The sequence below is a fragment of the Pseudophryne corroboree genome, chromosome 2, assembly GCF_028390025.1.
Source record: "Pseudophryne corroboree isolate aPseCor3 chromosome 2, aPseCor3.hap2, whole genome shotgun sequence".
Taxonomy (NCBI): domain Eukaryota; kingdom Metazoa; phylum Chordata; class Amphibia; order Anura; family Myobatrachidae; genus Pseudophryne; species Pseudophryne corroboree.
In genome coordinates, this window is record NC_086445.1 from 342,298,625 (window position 1) to 342,320,584 (window position 21,960).

General features: G+C 45.3%; 1 protein-coding gene across 1 annotated transcript in view; it reads right to left on the reverse strand.

Annotated features, from left to right (window-relative positions):
* Positions 1 to 21,960, reverse strand: part of UGGT2 (UDP-glucose glycoprotein glucosyltransferase 2) — an 813,961-nt gene that overhangs the window by 426,980 nt on the left and 365,021 nt on the right. The window lies entirely within an intron of this gene.

The window sequence follows — 21,960 nt, forward strand, 5'->3', positions numbered from 1 at the left end:
AGATAGTGCTACTCCGACCAGTAACTGCTCCCTGGACCTCGCCTTTATTAGGAGATCGTCCAAGTACGGGATAATTAAAACTCCCTTTTTTCGAAGGAGTATCATCATTTCTGCCATTACCTTGGTAAACACCCTCGGTGCCGTGGACAGTCCAAACGGTAGTGTCTGGAATTGTAATGGCAAACCTGTACCACAAATCTGAGGTACTCCTGGTGAGGAAGGTAAATTGGGACATGCAGGTAAGCATCCTTGATGTCCAGGGATACCATGTAATCCCCCTTGTCCAGGCTTGCAATAACCGCCCTGAGCGATTCCATCTTGTACTTTGATTTTTTTATGTATGTGTTCAAGGATTTCAAATTTAAAATGGGTCTCACCGAACCGTCCGGTTTCGGTACCACAAACAGTGTGGAATAGTAACCCCGTCCTTGTTGAAGTAGGGGTACTTTGACTATCACCTGCTGGGAATACAGCTTGTGAATTGCCTCTAGTACAGCCTCCCTGCTCGAGGGAATTGTCGGTAAGGCCGATTTGAGGAAACGGCGGGGGGGAGTCGCCTCGAATTCCAGCTTGTACCCCTGAGATACTACTTGAAGGATCCAGGGATCCACCCGTGAGCGAACCCACTGATCGCTGAAATTTTTGAGGCGGCCCCCCACCGTACCTGGCTCCGCCTGTGGAGCCCCACAGTCATGCGGCGGATTTGGAAGAAGCAGGGGAGGACTTTTGTTCCTGGGAACCTGCTGCGTGGTGCAGCTTTTTTCCCCTTCCTCTGCCTCTAGACAGAAAGGACCCGCCTTTTCCCCGCCTGTTTTTCTGGGGTCGAAAGGACTGCACCTGATAGTATGGCGCTTTCTTAGGCTGTGAGGGGACATGGGGTAAAAATGCTGACTTCCCAGCTGTTGCTGTGGAAACAAGGTCTGAGAGACCATCCCCGAATAACTCCTCACCCTTATAAGGCAAAACTTCCATGTGCCTTTTAGAATCTGCATCCCCTGTCCACTGCCGAGTCCATAAACCTCTCCTAGCAGAAATGGACAATGCACTTATTCTAGATGCCAGCCGGCAGATCTCCCTCTGTGCATCTCTCATGTACAAGACTGAGTATTTTATATGCTCTACGGTTAGCAATATAGTGTCCCTGTCCAGGGTGTCAATATTTTCTGACAGGGAATCTGACCAAGCAGCAGCAGCACTGCACATCCACGCTGAAGCAATAGCTGGTCTCAGTATAACACCAGTGTGTGTATATATAGACTTTAGGATAGCCTCCTGCTTTCTATCAGCAGGTTCCTTTAGGGCGGCCGTATCCGGAGACGGTAGTGCCACCTTTTTAGACAAACGTGTGAGCGCTTTATCCACCCTAGGGGGAGTTTCCCAACGTGACCTATCCTCTGGCGAGAAAGGTAACGCCATTAGTAATTTTTTTGAAATCACCAATTTCTTATCAGGGAAAGCCCACGCTTCTTCACACACTTCATTTAATTCTTCAGATGGGGGAAAAACTATTGGTAGTTTTTTCTCCCCAAACATAATACCCTTTTTTGAGGTACCTGGGTTTATATCAGAAAGGTGTAAAACCTCTTTCATTGCCTCAATCATGCCACGAATGGCCCTTGTGGACATTAAATTTGACTCATCGTCGTCGACACTGGTATCAGTATCCGTGTCGACATCTGTGTCTGCCATCTGAGGTAGTGGGCGTTTTAGAGCCCCTGATGGCCTTTGAATTGCCTGGGCAGGCACGAGCTGAGAAGCCGGCTGTCCCGCATTTGGCATGTCGTCAAATTTTTTATGTAAGGAGTCGACACTTGCACGTAATTCCTTCCATAAGTCCATCCACTCAGGTGTCTGCCCCGCAGGGGGTGACATCACATTTATAGGCATCTGCTCCGCCTCCACATAAGTCTCCTCATCAAACATGTCGACACAGCCGTACCGACACACCGCACACACACACAGGGAATGCTCTTAATGGAGACAGGACCCCACAAAAGCCCTTTGGGGAGACAGAGAGAGAGTATGCCAGCACACACCAGAGCGCTATATAATGTAGGGACTAACTGAATTATGTCCCCTATAGCTGCTATAATATTTACTGCGCCTCAAATCTGTGCCCCCCCTCTCTTTTTTACCCTTTTCTGTAGTGTAGACTGTAGTGTAGACTGCAGGGGAGAGCCAGCGGAACTGTGATGGAGAAATGGCGCCAGTGTGCTGAGGGAGATGGCTCCGCCCCTTTTTCGGCTGACTTTTCTCCCGCTTTTTTCTGTATTCTGGCAGGGGTAATTACCACATATATAGCCTCTGGGGCTATATATTGTGGTTATTTTGCCAGCCAAGGTGATATTATTGCTGCTCAGGGCGCCCCCCCCCCCCAGCGCCCTCAGTGACCGGAGTGTGAAGTGTGTATGAGGAGCAATGGCGCACAGCTGCAGTGCTGTGCGCTACCTTGGTGAAGACTGAAGTCTTCTTCCGCCGATTTTTCCGGACCATCTTCTTGCTTCTGGCTCTGTAAGGGGGACGGCGGCGCGGCTCCGGGAACGAACACCAAGGACGGGTCCTGCGGTCGATCCCTCTGGAGCTAATGGTGTCCAGTAGCCTAAGAAGCCCAAGCTAGCTGCAAGCAGGTAGGTTCGCTTATTCTCCCCTTAGTCCCTCGATGCAGTGAGCCTGTTGCCAGCAGGTCTCACTGTAAAATAAAAAACCTAATATATACTTTCTTTCTAGGAGCTCAGGAGAGCCCCTAGTGTGCATCCAGCTCGGCCGGGCACAGAAATCTAACTGGGGTCTGGAGGAGGGGCATAGAGGGAGGAGCCAGTGCACACCAGGTAGTACCAAATCTTTCTTTTAGTGTGCCCAGTCTCCTGCGGAGCCGTCTATTCCCCATGGTCCTTACGGAGTCCCCAGCATCCACTAGGACGTCAGAGAATTTTTTTTAAAAAGGAACTATATGCAGGAGATGAATATATATGGCCAACAATGCAAGGGAGCCCACCAGGGACAGGTAATGAACAGTAAACAGACACTCTGTTCCCTAAAAAATAGAAAAGAAGCCCAAAACCTGCATTATATCTTAGTGGAAGAAGGGGCAACCAGAAGAAGGTAAAAAGTTATGCGGATCACCATATAGATGGCGACATCGACTTACAAGCCATATATAAGGCACACCATACATAGCTGAAATAAGCATATAGGGAAAAACAAACAGTGTGTGTATAATTGAGGATCAGTCTGGAGCCATTTGACGACCACTTGGAGCAAAGCGATCTAGCCAGGCAGATGCCTCCCACGGAGAGGTGAAGAATTCGGTCTCACCATCTGCAACAACACGTAATTTAGATGGGAAGAGCATAGAGTAGGCAAGGTTAAGATCTCGGAGCCGGTGCTTGACTGGAACAAATTGGGCTCTGTCTTTTTGGACATCAGCAGCGAAATCCAGAAAGGCAGAGATTTTCACCCCATTTCTTGTTAGGGGCCCTTAGTGCGTCCCAAATGGAGAATAGAGTCACGGTCTCTGTAGTGCAGGAATTTCACGATAAAGGTGCGAGAAGGGGCGCCAGGTGGTGGAGGGCGAGATGGAATCCTATGCGCCCTTTCCACTGGGAAATGAGTAAAGGAGTCCTTGCCAAACAATTCAAGCATATAGAAGGGGGATTATTGGGAAAGGGAGGTTTGTTGCACAGGAAAAAATTGGTATACCTTACCTAGAAGGTGGTATTGTGAGCTCCTAATATCAATGCAACAAAAATAGTATATTCAGTAATGGGGGTGCGACCACAGATCAAATTGTCACATGGAAACAAAAGAGAGAGAAAATAAGAATTTACTTACCGATAATTCTATTTCTCGTAGTCCGTAGTGGATGCTGGGGACTCCGTAAGGACCATGGGGAATAGCGGCTCCGCAGGAGACTGGGCACATCTAAAGAAAGCTTTAGGATCACCTGGTGTGCACTGGCTCCTCCCCCTATGACCCTCCTCCAAGCCTCAGTTAGGATACTGTGCCCGGACGAGCGTACACAATAAGGAAGGATTTTGAATCCCGGGTAAGACTCATACCAGCCACACCAATCACACTGTACAACTTGTGATCTGAACCCAGTTAACAGCATGATAATAGAGGAGCCTCTAGAAAAGATGGCTCACTACAACAATAACCCGAAATTTTTGGTAACAATAATTATGTACCAGTATTGCAGACAATCCGCACTTGGGATGGGCGCCCAGCATCCACTACGGACTACGAGAAATAGAATTATCGGTAAGTAAATTCTTATTTTCTCTGACGTCCTAGTGGATGCTGGGGACTCCGTAAGGACCATGGGGATTATACCAAAGCTCCCAAACGGGCGGGAGAGTGCGGATGACTCTGCAGCACCGAATGAGAGAACTCCAGGTCCTCTTTAGCCAGGGTATCAAATTTGTAGAATTTTACAAACGTATTTGCTCCTGACCAAGTAACTGCTCGGCAAAGTTGTAAAGCCGAGACCCCTCGGGCAGCTGCCCAAGATGAGCCCACCTTCCTTGTGGAGTGGGCATTTTAAGATTTTTGGCTGTGGCAGGCCTGCCACAGAATGTGCAAGCTGAATTGTACTACAAATCCAACGAGCAATCGTCTGCTTAGAAGCAGGAGCACCCAGTTTGTTGGGTGCATACAGGATAAACAGCGAGTCAGATTTTCTGACTCCAGCCGTCCTGGAAACATGTATTTTCAGGGTCCTGACCACGTCAAGCAACTTGGAATCCTCCAAGTCCTTAGTAGCCGCAGGCACCACAATAGGTTGGTTCATGTGAAATGCAGAAACCACCTTAGGTAGAAAATTTGAGGACGAGTCCTCAATTCTGCCCTTTCAGAATGAAATATTAAGTAAGGGCTTTTATATGATAAAGCCGCCAATTCTGACACACGCCTGGCTGAAACCAGGGCTAACTCGTCACTTCCATGTGAGATATTTTAAGTATACAGTGGTGAGTGGTTCAAACCAATGTGACTTTAGGAAACTCAACACAACATTGAGATCCCCAAGGTGCCACTGGAGGCACAAAAGGAGACTGTATATGCAGCACCCCTTTTACAAATGTCTGAACTTCAGGCACTGAAGCCAGTTCTTTTTGGAAGAAAATCGACAGGGCCGAAATTTGAACCTTAATGGACCCTAATTTTAGGCCCATAGACAGTCCTGTTTGCAGGAAATGGAGGAAACGACCCAGTTGAAATTCCTCTGTAGGGGCCTTCTTGGCCTCACCCCACGCAACATATTTTCGCCAAATGCGGTGATAATGTTTTGCGGTTACGTCTTTCCTGGCCTTGACCAGGGTAGGGATCTTCAGGATCCGGCATTCAACCGCCATGCCGTCAAACGCAGCCGCGGTAAGCCTTGGAACAGACAAGGCCCTTGCTGGAGCAGGTCCTTTCTTAGAGGTAGAGGCCCCGGTTCGTCCGTGAGCATCTCTTGAAGTTCCGGATACCAAGTCCTTCTTGGCCAATCCGGAACCACGAGTATAGTTCTTACTCCTCTCCTTCTTATGATTCTCAGTACTTTTGGTATGAGGGGCAGAGGAGGGAACACATACACTGACTGGTACACCCACGGTGTTACCAGAGCGTCCACCGTTATTGCCTGAGGGTCCCTTGACCTGGCGCAATATCTGTCTAGTTTTTTGTTTAGACGGGACGCCATTATGTCCACCTTTTGTTTTTCCCAACGGTTTACAATCAGGTGGAAGACTTCTGGGTGAAGTCCCCACTCTCCCGGGTGAATGTCGTGTCTGCTGAGGAAGTCTGCTTCCCAGTTGTCCACTCCCGGAATGAACACTGCTGACAGTGCTATCACATGATTTTCCGCCCAGCTAAAATCCTTGCAGCTTCTGCCATTGCCCTCCTGCTTCTCGTGCCGCCCTGTCTGTTTACGTGGGCGACTGACGTGATGTTGTCCGATTGGATCAATACCGCCTGACCCTGAAGCAGGGATTCCGCTTGACTTAGGGCATTGTAAATGGCCCTTAGTTCCAGAATGTTTATATGAAGAGATGTCTCCAGGCTTGACCATAAGCCCTGGAAAATCCTTCCCTGTGTGACTGCTCCCCAGCCTCGCAGGCTGGCATCCGTGGCCACCAGGACCCAGTCCCGAATGCCGAATCTGCGGCCCTCTAGAAGATGAGCACTCTGCAACCACCACAGGAGGGATACCCTTGTCCCTGGTGACAGGGTTATCCGCTGAAGCATCTGAAGATGCGACCCGGACCATTTGTCCAGAAGGTTCCACTGTGCGTGGAATCTGCCGAATGGGATTGCTTCGTAGGAAGCCACCATTTTTACCCAGAACCCTTGTGCATTGATGCACTGAGACTTGGTTCGGTTTTAGGAGGTTCCTGACTAGCTCGGATAACTCCCTGGCTTTCTCCTCCGGGAGAAGCACCTTCTTTCTGGACTATGTCCAGAATCATCCCTAGGAACAGAAGACAAGTCGTCGGAATCAGCTGCGATTTTGGAATATTGAAAATCCAATCGTGCTGCCGCAACACTACCTGATATAGTGCTACACCGATCTCCAACTGTTCCCTGGATCTTACCCTTATCAGGGAATCGTCCAAGTAAAGGATAACTAAAATTCCCTTCCTTCGAAGGAATATCATCATTTCGGTCATTACTTCAGTAAAGACCCGGGGTGCCGTGGACCATCCCTACGGCAGCGTCCGAACTGATACAGTTCTGTACCATAACCTGAAACACCCTTGGTGAGAAGGGTAAATTTTGACATGAAGGTAAGCATCCTTGATGTCCCGAGACATCATGTAGTCCCCTTCTTCCAGGTTTGCAATCACTGCTCTGAGTGACTCAATTTTGAATTTGAACCTCTGTATGCAAGTGTTCAAAGATTTTAGATTTTAGATTTTAAAAACGGTCTCACCGAGCCGTCTGGCTTCGGTACCACAATAGTGTGGAATAATACCCCGTTCCCTGTTGCAGGAGGGGTACCTTGATTATCACCTGCTGGGAATACAGCTTGTGAATGGCTTCCAAAACTGCCTCCCTGTCAGCGGGAGACGTCGGTAAAACAGACTTTTGGAAACGGCGAGGGGAATACGTCTCGAATTCCAATTTGTACCCCTGAAATATTATCTGAAGGATCCAGGGGTCTACTTGCAAGTGAGCCCACTGCGCACTGAAATTCATTGAGAACGGGACCCCACCGTGCCTGAACTTGTAAAGCCCTAGCGTCATACTGAGGGCTTGGCAGAGGCGGAAAAGGGTTTCTGTTCCTTGGAACTGGCTGATCTCTGCAGCCATTTTCCTCTCCCTCTGTCACGAGCAGAAAAGAGGAACCCTTTTGTCCGCTTGCCAACCAGGACTGCGCCTGATAATACGGCGTCTTATTTTGAGAGGCGACCTGGGGTACATCCCCTCTTTTAAGGCAATACTTCCAAATGCCGTTTGGAATCCGCATCACCTGACCACTTTACTGGAATAATTGGACAACGCACTTATACTTGATGCCAGTCGGCAAATATTCCGCTGTGCATCATGCATATATAGAAATGCATCTTTTAATTGCTCTATAGGCAATAATATACTGTCCTTATCTAGGATATCATATTTCCAGTCAGGGAATCCGACCACGCCAACCCAGCACTGCACATCCAGGCTGAGGCGATTGCTGGTCGCAGTATAACACCAGTATGTGTGTAAATACATTTTAGGATACGCTCCTGCTTTCTATCAGCAGGATCCTTAAGGGCGGCCATCTCAGGAGAGGGTAGAGCCCTTGTTTTTACAAGCGTGTGAGCGCTTTATCCACCCTATGGGGGTGTTTCCCAACGCACCCTAACCTCTGGCGGGAAAAGGTATACTGCCAATAACTTTTTAGAAATTATCAATTGTTATCGGGGGGAAACCCACGCATCATCACACACCTCATTTTATTTCTCAGATTCAGGAAAACTACAGGAAGTTTTTCCTCACCAAACATAATACCCCTTTTTTTGGTGGTATTCATATTATCAGAAAAGTGTAAACTTTTTCCATTGCCTCAATCATGCAATGTGTGGCCCTATTGGAAATCACGGTTGTCTCTTCACCGTCGACACAGGAGACAGTACCCTTGTCGGCGTCTGTATCTGAGGTAACGGGCGCTTTAGGGCCCCTGTATGAGACGTCTGGACATGCACAAGCTGAGTAGCCGGCTGTCTCATGTCAACCACTGTCTTTTATACAAAGCTGACACTGTCACGCAATTTCAACAGTACATCCACTCAGGTGTCGACCCCCTAGGGGGTGACAACACTATTTCAGACACTCTACTCCGTCTCCTCATCATTTTTCTCCTCATACATGTCGACACCAACGTACCGACACACAGCACACACACAGGGAATGCTCTGATAGAGGACAGGACCCCACTAGCCCTTTGGGGAGACAGAGGGAGAGTTTGCCAGCACACACCAGAGCGCTATATATATATATATACAGGTATAACCTTATATAAGTGTTTTTCCCTTTATAGCTGCTGTATTGTTATATACTGCGCCTAATTTGTGCCCCCCTCTCTTTTTTAACCCCTTTCTGTAGTGTAGTGACTGCAGGGGAGAGCCAGGGAGCTTCCCTCCAACTGAGCTGTGAGGGAAAATGGCGCCAGTGTGCTGAGGAGATAGGCTCCGCCCCTTTCTCGGCGTCCTTATCATCCTTTTTCTGTATGTTTTGGCAGGGGTTAAATGCATCCATATAGCCCAGGAGTTATATGTGATGCATTTATTTTAGCCATATAAGGTTTTTTATCGATTTATTGCGTCTCAGGGCGCTGCCCCCCCCAGCGCCCTGCACCCTCAGTGACCGGAGTGTGAAGTGTGCTGAGAGCAATGGCGCACAGCTGCGGTGCTGTGCGCTACCTTATCTGAAGACAGGATCGTCTTCTGCCGCCGATTTTTCCGGACCTCTTCGCTCTTCTGGCTCTGTAAGGGGGACGGCGGCGCGGCTCCGGTGACCCATCCAGGCTGAACCTGTGATCGTCCCTCTGGAGCTAATGTCCAGTAGCCTAAGAAGCCCAATCCACTCTGCACGCAGGTGAGTTCGCTTCTTCTCCCCTTAGTCCCTCGATGCAGTGAGCCTGTTGCCAGCAGGTCTCACTGAAAATATAAACCTAAACTAAAACTTTCACAAAGAGCTCAGGAGAGCCCCTAGTGTGCACCCTTCTCGTCGGGCACATAAATCTAACTGAGGCTTGGAGGAGGGTCATAGGGGGAGGAGCCAGTGCACACCAGGTGATCCTAAAGCTTTCTTTAGATGTGCCCAGTCTCCTGCGGAGCCGCTATTCCCCATGGTCCTTACGGAGTCCCCAGCATCCACTAGGACGTCAGAGAAAGGATCTGTTTTGGTGCACTTAGAATTAAAACATAACGTTTATTGGTTGATTTTTAAAAGTGAATAATATATCATACTAAACAGGTAAACATCTATGCGAAATATTGGTTAAAAACATAGAAAATTGTGCCTAAGTGTAAACCAATGTGAGTGACTACTAGAGAAAAAATGGTGAATAAAGTGATTTAAAATAGCCTCAGCGTCTTTATTGTGTCTAATCCTTCCAAATGTTATAGGCAAGTGTAGTATAACTTCTATTAATAACTGTTGCAATATGTGTTAGTATTTATTCCGATACTGGCAACAAATGTTGCTAATTTTGAAGCTCAGCAATAATATCAGGCAGTAAGCCTAGTGTGTCGTATTGAATCCACTTAAAGTTTCTGAGGAGGATAATATACTGCACAGAGATTATTTAAAGATTCATGGTGCCTCTCATCAAACACCAGAACTATAAATAATGATCTTTAACTTGCTGTCCTCTAATCAGTGTATATATTTATCTGCACAAAAACTTGTATATTGTTTGTCTAATAAAAGTTAGTTTTGTGCTATGCGAAGATACATTATACACTGTATTTATATCTCTACGCAGCCAGTAAGTATAGTGACAGTGATAGCTGCAGACTATCTATAGTATGCCTATGCCATCTGGTTTGATCCCATGCGTCACTATTAGTTCAGTATCCACTGTCTATTGTAAGTGGCATCCAATACTGATCACACACGTTTTGACTAAAAGTCTTGGTATATCTTTGCACTTGCAACAGTAATAGGAGCTACTATAAATTCTTATATAGTCGTGCACTACTGTTAATTCTCCACACACCTGTTATGTGCAGTAACAGTTGAAATAACCGCTATAGCCCGTTTAGGTATTTATCTGACACAGTAGATAAATACTGGTTGTCATTACTTAGGTACATAATTACACACTCTTATTCAATCTCTGTGCAGCCAATGTATATATGACAGTGTCAGTAATCGCTACAGCCTGTCTTTAATATAGTTATGCTGTCGATTCTCATATGCAACACTACTACGTTGGTAACAATTTTATTAGCCACTGTGTGATATAAAGGACGCACCAAATGTTCGGAACATTAGTTACAATTTTACTGTATTACGGTCTCTTGTCATTAATAACAGTAATAAAGACTGCAGTTAATTCATTGTGTAGTACTCCACTGCAGTTGATGTGTTGACATTAGTAATAACCACTGTACCCTGCATTTTGACAAGACTATACCGTCAAGTCTTCTATGCGTCTCTACTGTGTAGGTGTCACAATTAAAGAGCCTCTTATCTGCACGTGATATTGAAGTGTGTATTATAAAAAGGTGTTTTCCAAAAACATAGTATATTTAAGTCTCGTGTGCCATACGGGTTTATATAATTTCTGTGTCATCAAGAACATCCAATCTCAAACACAGTTGTGATATTGTGCACTCAGTATGTGTATTAAAAGGGACATAACTCCATTATCCATTCATCACCACAACCTAATTACCCGTTAATATTCAATTTAAGATATGATATACTGTATAATGATATATGGTGCTTGTAAGTGATCTCCTCCGTAACAGAGGATATAGTAAACAATACACAATATTGGTGGCACATAGAGATTGAAGAAGTAGCTTATAACATTTATCACTGTGCGTTCTAATAAGTCCTCATTATAATCTCAAATATGACTGTTCCCTATGATTAGTATTGATATGCCATGCGACTCTAGGCTATATAGATATAATCCTGCCTTTCATCTTGGAATTCTGCTTGAGTGTTTAAAGCAAAAATATTATAAAGAACACATTTTTTGGATAGACACGTGGGACGCTGGGCTAAGGTCCAACGTACGTTTCGCATACTAGCTTTTTCGAGGTAACCGGAGGCGGCCACTGACAATTCTATTTATAGTACCCGCTACCAATCAAACTGCATTGGGGTCATTCAAAATTATTTGGATGCCAAGGTCCGTTGTGATCAATTACTTTGGTATATATTACTAATCCTGCGCGTCACTCCTACTAATGGCTACTACTGACGTTCTCCATTCCCTTGATTTTCATTTACCTGGTATGCAACCAGGATCCAAATCATGTTCTCTGCATTCTCCGTTGTCGAGTTGTACTCACAGAGCAATGTAATAGAGCAATGCAGCAAAAGAAATGGTATTAAATATAATTTATCTCACGATCGCGATATATGATAATCATAATATATCCAGAGAAATGTCCATAAGAAGACAATAGATTCACTAACCTACTAAGAATTTGGGAATAAATGGTAATGAGAGACCTTCCAAGTTAGAACAATATACCCATTATAATAATTCCAATGTCATAATTTATATCGTTTAATGGTCATATAATAAATGCAATAAGTGTAATTTACAATATGGTATGTGATTCATTAAGTGATGTGCTTTATTACCAATATTTAAACGTAATATGTGAATAAAATATAAATAAAATAAAGATAAAAAATGGTTGTGTTTAATAGTGTGAGTTGAATAACACATAGTGTAGGAGTTGACGAAAGAGTGTTAAGCTTGAAACGTGACTGAAAAAGATCAGACTAAAAAATGTGATCATAAAATTGTGTAGTTGTGCAGAAAAAAGTGCTGGAAAAATATGTATAAAAAAATTGTCTTAAACCTTATATTAAAAATTAAATAAAAATGTGTGGATATACATGTGTCTAAGCGAATCATATATGTAAATTCCAATTCATGTTACACTTAATTTATATATTAGTAATACATAACCAGTTGATCATCGTATATTTAAATATACCACTACTGTGTCATAGTTTTCAAGTATTAAATATAATCATATAGGAATTATGTTTGTGTATTTAAGCATTTCTATATATGTACAATTCACTTTAATGGCCATTTTCCATACAGTATATTCCCACCAAAAAAGGGGAATACATTATAGGCTAATAAGTAAGTTTCTTCTAAATTTATTGAAAGGACCGTATGGAATAAATTTCCCTATGGTTTCTTCATGGATCTCTATAAAGACTCACTGGTATCCATCTCCTTTATATTAGAAAGTAAATGCCTATATTATTTCAGCAGGAAGTAGAGTATAATGAAATGTCACCAAAACACAGGTGAGTGACAGGTAATGTATTCTAACCCTGATAATAATACATTACAGAAATAATTATATATAAAAAGATACTCATAGGATTAGATTATGACTCATTTTATATATAGGTTAGTACCTTGACATGTAAAGAATCAATTTAAAGACCTTCTGGGCGTCCCAGTCAGGAATAGGCTATTCGAGGAACTGATATAGAACTAAGGATCAGAGTTTCCTCATGAAGGTTTTATTTGTGTTTCTCATACTCAGATATATTGGAATTATTCCCTCATGTTAAAATAAGATTTTACTTACCGGTAAATCTATTTCTCGTAGTCCGTAGTGGATGCTGGGGACTCCGTAAGGACCATGGGGATAGACGGGCTCCGCAGGAGACATGGGCACTTTAAGAAAGAATTTAGGTTCTGGTGTGCACTGGCTCCTCCCTCTATGCCCCTCCTCCAGACCTCAGTTAGAGAAACTGTGCCCAGAAGAGCCGATACTACAAGGAAAGGATTTTGGTAATCCTGGGCAAGATTCATGCCAGCCACACCAATCACACCGTATAACATGTGTATAACAACCAGTTAACAGTATGACAAATAACAGAGCATCAGGTCCAACCCTGATGCAACCATAACTTAACCCTTATTGAAGCAATAACTATATACAAGTATTGCAGAAGAAGTCCGCACTTGGGACGGGCGCCCAGCATCCACTACGGACTACGAGAAATAGATTTACTGGTAAGTAAAATCTTATTTTCTCTAACGTCCTAGTGGATGCTGGGGACTCCGTAAGGACCATAGGGATTATACCAAAGCTCCCAAACGGGCGGGAGAGTGCGGATGACTCTGCAGCACCGATTGAGCAAACACAAGGTCCTCCTCAGCCAGGGTATAAAACTTGTAGTACTTTGCAAAAGTGTTTGAACCTGACCAAGTGGCCGCTCGGCAAAGCTATAATGCCGAGACCCCTCGGGCAGCCGCCAAGAAGAGCCCACCTTCCTAGTGGAATGGGCCTTAACTGATTTTGGCTGCGGCAATCCAGCCGCAGAATGAGCCTGCTGAATCGTGTTACAGATCCAGCGAGCAATAGTTTGCTTTGAAGCAGGAGCACCAAGCTTGTTGGAAGCATACAGGATAAACAAAGACTCTGTTTTCCTGACCCTAGCCATTCTGGCTACATAAACCTTCAAAGCCCTGACCACATCAAGTAACTCGGAATCCTCCAAGTCAGTAGTAGCCACAGGCACCGCAATAGGTTGGTTTATATGAAAAGATGAAACCACTTTCGGCAGAAATTGTGGACGTGTCCGCAATTCTGCTCTATCCGCATGGAAAACCAGATAGGGGCTTTTATGTGACAAAGCCGCCAACTCTGACACACGCCTAGCCGAAGCCAAGGCTAATAGCATGACCACCTTCCACGTGAGATATTTCAACTCCACCGTTTTGAGTGGTTCAAACCAGTGTGATTTCAGGAAACTCAACACCACGTTAAGATCCCAAGGTGCCACTGGAGGCACAAAAGGGGGCTGAATATGCAGCACTCCCTTTACAAACGTCTGAACTTCAGGTAGAGACGCCAACTCTTTTTGAAAGAAAATGGATAGGGCCAAAATCTGGACCTTAATGGAACCCAATTTTAGGCCCAAATTCACTCCGGACTGTAGGCAGTGAAGGAAACGGCCCAGCTGGAATTCCTCCGTAGGAGCATTCCTGGCATCACACCAAGCAACATATTTTCGCCATATACGGTGATAATGTTGAGCTGTCACGTCCTTCCTAGCCTTTATCAGCGTAGGAATGACCTCATCCAGAATGCCTTTCTCTGCTAGGATCCGGCGTTTAACCGCCATGCCGTCAAACGCAGCCGCGGTAAGTCTTGGAACAGACAGGGCCCCTGTTGCAACAGGTCCCGTCTTAGAGGAAGAGGCCACGGGTCCTCTGTGAGCATTTCTTGCAGATCTGGATACCAAGTCCTTCGTGGCCAATCTGGAACAATAAGTATTGTTCTCACTCCTCTTTTTCTTATTATCCTCAGCACCTTGGGTATGAGAGGAAGAGGAGGAAATACATAGACCGACTGGAACACCCACGGTGTAACCAGGGCGTCTACAGCTATCGCCTGAGGGTCTCTTGACCTGGCGCAATACCGCTGTAGCTTTTTGTTGAGGCGGGATGCCATCATGTCCACCTGTGGCAGTTCCCACCGACTTGTAATCTGTGCGAAGACTTCCTGATGAAGTCCCCACTCTCCCGGGTGGAGGTCGTGTCTGCTGAGGAAGTCTGCTTCCCAGTTGTCCCCTCCCGGGATGAACACTGCTGACAGTGCGCTTACGTGATTCTCCGCCCAGCGAAGAATCTTGGAGGCTTCCGCCATCGCCACTCTGCTCCTTGTACCGCCTTGGCGGTTTACATGAGCCACTGCGGTGATGTTGTCTGATTGAATCAGAACCGGTTGGTCACGAAGCAGGGTCTCCGCTTGACGTAGGGCGTTGTATATGGCCCTTAGTTCCAGGATGTTGATGTGAAGGCAAGTCTCTTGACTTGACCACAGACCTTGGAAATTTCTTCCCTGTGTGACTGCACCCAAACCTCGGAGGCTTGCATCCGTGGTCACCAGGACCCAGTCCTGAATGCCGAATCTGCGGCACTCGAGAAGGTGAGCGACACCCTGGCCATGGGGGATAGGGTGATTAACTGATGCATCTGAAGATGTGATCCGGACCACTTGTCCAGTAAGTCCCATTGAAAAGTCCTCGCATGGAACCTGCCGAAAGGAAAGGCCTCGTATGATGCCACCATCTTTCCCAGGACACTAGTGCAGTGATGCACTGACACCTGTTTTGGTTTTAATAGATTCCTGACCAGTGTCATGAGTTCCTGAGCTTTCTCCATCGGGAGATAAACCCTTTTCTGGTCTGTGTCTAGAATCATGCCCAGGAAAGGCAGACGAGTCGTAGGAACCAACTGCGACTTTGGAATATTTAGAATCCAGCCGTGTTGTCGTAACACTTCCAGAGAACGTGCTACGCTGATCAGCAACTGCTCTCTCGATCTCGCTTTTATGAGGAGATCGTCCAAGTATGGGATAATTGTGACCCCTTGCTTTCGCAGGAGTACCATCATTTCCGCCATTACCTTGGTAAATATTCTCAGTGCCGTGGAGAGACCAAACGGCAACGTCTGAAATTGGTAATGACAATCCTGTACCACAAATCTGAGGTACGCCTGATGAGGAGGATAAATGGGGACATGAAGGTATGCATCCTTTATGTCCAGAGACACCATAAAATCCCCCCCTTCCAGGCTTGCGATGACCGCTCTCAGCGATTCCATCTTGAACTTGAACCTTTTCAGGTATATGTTCAGGGATTTTAAATTCAATAGGGGTCTGATCGAACCGTACGGTTTCGGGACTACAAACATGGTCGAATAATAACCCCTTCCTTGTTGAAGGAGGGGAACCTTGACCACCAACTGTTGAAGATACAATTTGTGAATTGCAGTTAACACTATTTCCCTCTCGTGGGGGGAAGCTGGCAGGGCCGATTTGAGGTATCGGTGAGGGGGCATCTCCTCGAATTCCAGCTTGTATCCCTGAGACACAATCTCTATTGCCCAGGGATCCAACTGGGAGTGAACACACCTGTGACTGAAATTTCGAAGATGCGCCCCCACCGGGCCTAGCTCCGCTTGTGGAGCCCCAGCGTCATTCGGTGGATTTTGTAGAGGCCGGGGAGGACTTCTGTTCCTGGGAACTAGCTGTGTTGTGCAGCTTCTTTCCTCTGCCCCTGCCTCTGGCAAGAAAGGACGCACCTCGGACTTTCTTGTGTTTCTGTGATCGAAAGGACTGCATTTGATAATACGGTGCTCTCTTAGGCTGTAGGGGAATAAAAGGCAAGAAATTTGACTTTCCAGCAGTAGCTGTGGAGACCAGGTCCGAGAGACCCTCCCCAAACAATTCCTCACCCTTGTAAGGTAAAACCTCCATATGCCTTTTCGAGTCGGCATCACCTGTCCATTGCCGAGTCCACAGGACCCTTCTGGCAGAAATTGACATAGCATTTATTCTAGAACCCAGTAGACTAATGTCTCTTTGAGCATCTCTCATATAAAGGACAGCGTCTTTAATATGCCCCAGGGTCAATAAAACAGTATCCCTATCTAGGGTATGCAACTCCTCTGATAAGGTATCAGTCCATGCCGCTACAGCACTACAGACCCAGGCCGATGCGATAGCCGGTCTGAGCAAGGTACCTGAATGTATATAAATGGACTTCAGGGTACCCTCCTGCTTGCGATCTGCAGCATCCTTGAGGGTAGCCGTATCCTGAGACGGCAGGGCTACCTTTTTGTACAAGCGTGTTAAAGCTTTGTCCACCCTAGGGGAGGATTCCCATCGTAACCTGTCCGTTGGCGGGAAAGGATACGCCATAAGAATCCGTTTGGAAATCTGCATTTTTTTTTCATCTGGAGATTCCCAAGCTTTTTCACACAACTCATTCAGCTCGTGTGAGGGGGGAGAAGTTACCTCAGGTTTCTTTCCCTTATACATATAAACCCTTGTGTCAGGGACAGGGGTTTCCTCTGTGATGTGCAAAACATCCTTAACTGCTATAATCATATATCGGAGCGATTTAGCCAACTTTGGCTGTAACTTTGCATCATCTTCATCGACACTGGAGTCAGAATCCATGTCGGTATCAGTGTCAACAATTTGGGATAGTGGGTGCTTCTGAGACCCTGACGGCCTCTGCGACATAGGATCAGGCACGGGTTGGGACCCTGACTGTCCTGAGGCTTCAGCTTTATCTAACCTTTTATGCAAGGAATTAACATCATCATTTAAAACCTTCCACATATCCATCCAATCAGGTGTCGGCGCCGTCGGCGGAGACACCACATTCACTTGCTCCCGCTCTGCTTCCACATAGCCTTCTTCATCAGACATGTCGACACAAGCGTACCGACACACCACACACACAGGGAATGCTCTTTTTGAAGACAGTTCCCTCACAAGGCCCTTTGGAGAGACAGAGAGAGAGTATGCCAGCACACACCCCAGCGCTATAACCCAGGAATAACACAGTAACTTAATGTTAACCCAGTAGCTGCTGTTTATAATGTTTTTGCGCCTAATTCATGTGCCCCCCCCCCTCTCTTTTTACCCTCTTCTACCGTGAATCTGCAGGGGAGAGCCTGGGGAGCTTCCTCTCAGCGGAGCTGTGGAGAAAAAATGGCGCTGGTGAGTGCTGAGGAAGAAGCTCCGCCCCCTCGACGGCGGGCATCTGTCCCGCTTAAATATGCATTTTCTTGGCGGGGGCTCATACATATATACAGTGCCCAACTGTATATATGTGTACTTTTGCCAAAAAGAGGATCCAAATGCTGCCCAGGGCGCCCCCCCCCTGCGCCCTGCACCCTTACAGTGACCGGAGTATGTGAGGTGTGTGGGAGCAATGGCGCACAGCTGCAGTGCTGTGCATTACCTCAGTGAAGAACGGAGTCTTCTGCCGCCGATTTTGAAGTCTTCTTGCTTCTCATACTCACCCGGCTTCTGCCTTCCGTCTCTGCGAGGGGGACGGCGGCGCGGCTCTGGGATCAGACGGCGAGGGTGAGATCCTGCGTACGATCCCTCTGCAGCTAATGGTGTCCAGTAGCCTAAGAAGCAGGACCTAGCTTCAGAGAGTAGGGCTGCTTCTCTCCCCTCTGTCCCACGATGCAGGGAGTCTGTTGCCAGCAGAGCTCCCTGAAAATAAAAAACCTAACAAAATACTTTCTCTCAGCGAACTCAGGAGAGCTCACTGAAAAGCACCCAGCTCGTCTGGGCACAGTATCAAACTGAGGTCTGGAGGAGGGGCATAGAGGGAGGAGCCAGTGCACACTAGAACCTAAATTCTTTCTTAAAGTGCCCATGTCTCCTGCGGAGCCCGTCTATCCCCATGGTCCTTACGGAGTCCCCAGCATCCACTAGGACGTTAGAGAAAAGTATTTATAAGTATACAAGGTAAATGTGTATCCATAACATAAAATTAAGGAGAAATACTTAGATTGAGAAACATCTAGACAGGAAAAAGATAGATTATATTATAAATCAGAAAGCACCTCTTCTTATACGTATACTACGGCATAGGTAAGTGTATCATCCCAGTTAACATAAATGTCTCATAAGGACATGAGCATAGACGGTAAGTATCTATGACTTTAACTGAATTATGTGTACACCATGCATGGATAACATTAAGTATATCACCACCGAAGTGGTTATTGTCCTGGAATGATATAGGAGGTAAGTGTTCTAGACAGGTGTCCCCCCCCCCCCCCCCCTCCCATATACAGGTAAGTATATTGTACAAATTGATGCAGTGTATTTGATATATCTCCCACATCTTATAGATATCACATAAGAACATGAACAGAGACGGTAGATATCCATGAATTTGAAAGAGTATACATGAACATGTATAACTTAAATTGTATCATTACCAGGATACTTGATGTTATATCTTAAAGTAGAATAAAGATAATGGGTGGTCTTCTGTATACCGGCGGTCGGGCTCCCGGCGCTCAGTATACCGGCGCAGGGAGCCCGACAGCCGGCATACCGACACTTATTTTCCTTCGTGGGGGTCCACGACCCCCATAGAGGGAGAATAAAATAGTGTGGCGCGTGCCCGTAGCGTGGCGAGCGCAGCGAGCCCGCAAGGGGCTCATTTGCGCTCGCCACACTGTCGGTAAGCCGGCGGTCGGGCTCCCGGTGCCGGTATGCTGGTCGCCGGGAGCCCGACCGCCGGCCAGCCGTAGTGAACCCAAAGATAATATATGTGCCTTAATTGGGATATTATCAGATACACAGGAGGGAAAATCCTGTGTACAACATGCATGGATAACATTAAGTATATCTCTACCGAAATGGTTGTTGTCCTGGGTTGATATAGGAGGTAAATTTTCTAGACAAGTGTCCCCCTTATATACAGGTATGTTATACAAATTGATACAGAGGATGGATATTCTTAGGGTATCCCTAACATCTTATAAGATATCGCACCGGAACAGAGACGGTAGGTATCCATGAATTTAGAAGAGTTAGGTATACATAGACATGAGTAACTTACGTTATATCATGACCAGTATAATTGGTGTTACAACTTAGAGAGGAAAAAAGATAATATAAATACCTTACTTGGGATATTATCTGATACACAGGAGGGAAGAGAGGGGGTTTGATAGAACGGGTGTAGAACGGGTGTAGTACTGGTGACCGGCGGTCTCCTGACCGCCAGTCACCTTACCAACGCCGGGATCCCGGCAGCATACCGACGCCGGGATCCGGCGGGGAGGGGCGCCACGCTGCGGGTTCTATTCCCACTCTATGGGTGTCGTGGACACTCACGAGTGGAAATAGTCCCTTTTGGTCGGCATGCTGACCATCGGGATAGTGAGCCGTCGGGCTCATGGAGGAGGTCATGTGACTGTCGGTCAGCTGACCGGCGGTCACATGAATACCACCCGATAGAACAAAGAGAGATGAAAAGTGGGTAACAAGATGCCTTTAATGCAGAATACAAAGTTACAACATTCTGTAGAATTCTGAGAGTGTATCCATTTAAAGGAAAGGTGTTTAACAGTAGTGCATGATTATATAAGGATTTTATAGTAGCTCTTATTACTGTTGCAAGTGCAAAGATATACCAAGACTTTTAGTGAAAACGTGTGTGATCAATGCCACTTACAATAGACAGTGGATACTGAACTAATAGTGACGCATGGGACCAAACCAGATGGCATAGGCATACTATAGATAGTCTGCAGCTATCACTGTCACTATACTTACTGGCTGCGTAGAGATATAAATACAGTGTATAATGTATCTTCGCATAGCACAAAACTAACTTTTATTAGACGAACAATATACAAGTTTTTGTGCAGATAAATATATACACTGATTAGAGGACAGCAAGTTAAAGATCATTATTTATAGTTCTGGTGTTTGATGAGAGGCACCAAATAATCTCTGTGCAGTATATTACCCTCCTCAGAGACTTTAAGTGGATTCAATACGACACACTAGGCTTACTGCCTGATATTATTGCTTAGCTTCAAAATTAGCAACATTTGTTGCCAGTATCGGAATAAATACTACCACATATTGCAACAGTTATTAATAGAAGTTATACTACACTTGCCTATAACATTTGGAAGGATTAGACACAATAAAGACTCTGAGGCTATTTTAAATCACTTTATTCACCATTTTTTCTCTAGTAGTCACATTGGTTTACACTTAGGCACAATTTTCTATGTTTTTAACCAATATTTCGCATAGATGTTTACCTGTTTAGTATGATATATTATTCACTTTTAAAAATCAAAAGGTTATATTTTAATTCTAAGTACACCAAAACAGATCCTTTCTCTCTCTTTTGTTTCCACAAACAATTCAAGCAGCCAGGTTTCAAGAAGGCTTCCTCCTGCTCCGGCAAGCCAACAAAACGCCCGTTATTTCTGCGGAGGCTTCCCTCCATATCCAGAAGCTTGTTTTGCATAGCAGAGACTTGGTGAGACACAGAAGACAAAGTAGATTTTAGCGGACTGTTTGCGTCTTCCATTGTGGAAACGCGCGTTTCTACTTCGCCAACCCGCTCTCTGATGTGTTGTACATCTTGTCTGAGTAAAAGAGACATTGCATTGCACCTTTTCAATTTTGTGCAAATGCAAATGTTACATCTGCCCCCCCCCTCCCCCACTGCAGTGCACATGGTTTTGCCCAACTGCTAACAAATTTGCTGCTGCGATTAACTCTGAATTACCCCCTCAGTCACACACATATACAAGTGTTGCATATCAAATTAATCAGCGCAACCACATAATGCATTCTATTTGCATTGTGGGCAGAAAGTCCCAGTAAAGAGTAAATCAGTATGTTCACTTCAAGGGATGTATTCATTGTGGATAATGTAACCACGTCCCTATTGGCAGCACTACGCCAGCACCATGATGTTCACAAGCTTAAAATGCTGTCAGCAACTTTATACATGCTGCTTTACCATAAACATAAGAAATAAAAAGTATCAATTATTACACTTACCTACCCTAATACATGTGGGAACATACTGTCTGGGCTGATTGTTTTCTAATGTTTAGGGCTTTCTCTCTTTTTTTGTTTGTAACATTTACCTTAGTGTGATGTGTCAGTTTCTAATTAGTACCCCCCTGATCCATTTATATTTATATACAGTACTACTGAAGTAGAATACACAAATACAGTATGTATAGATACACACACATATATATATATATATACACACACACATACACTATATATATACACACACACACACATATATATATATATATATATATATAAATACACACACACACACACACACACACACACACAATACATATATATATATGTATGTATGTATACATACATACACTCCTGATTAGTCTTGTGAAAGTTTAATTATTAAGAAATGTAACTCTTTAAGAGAAGG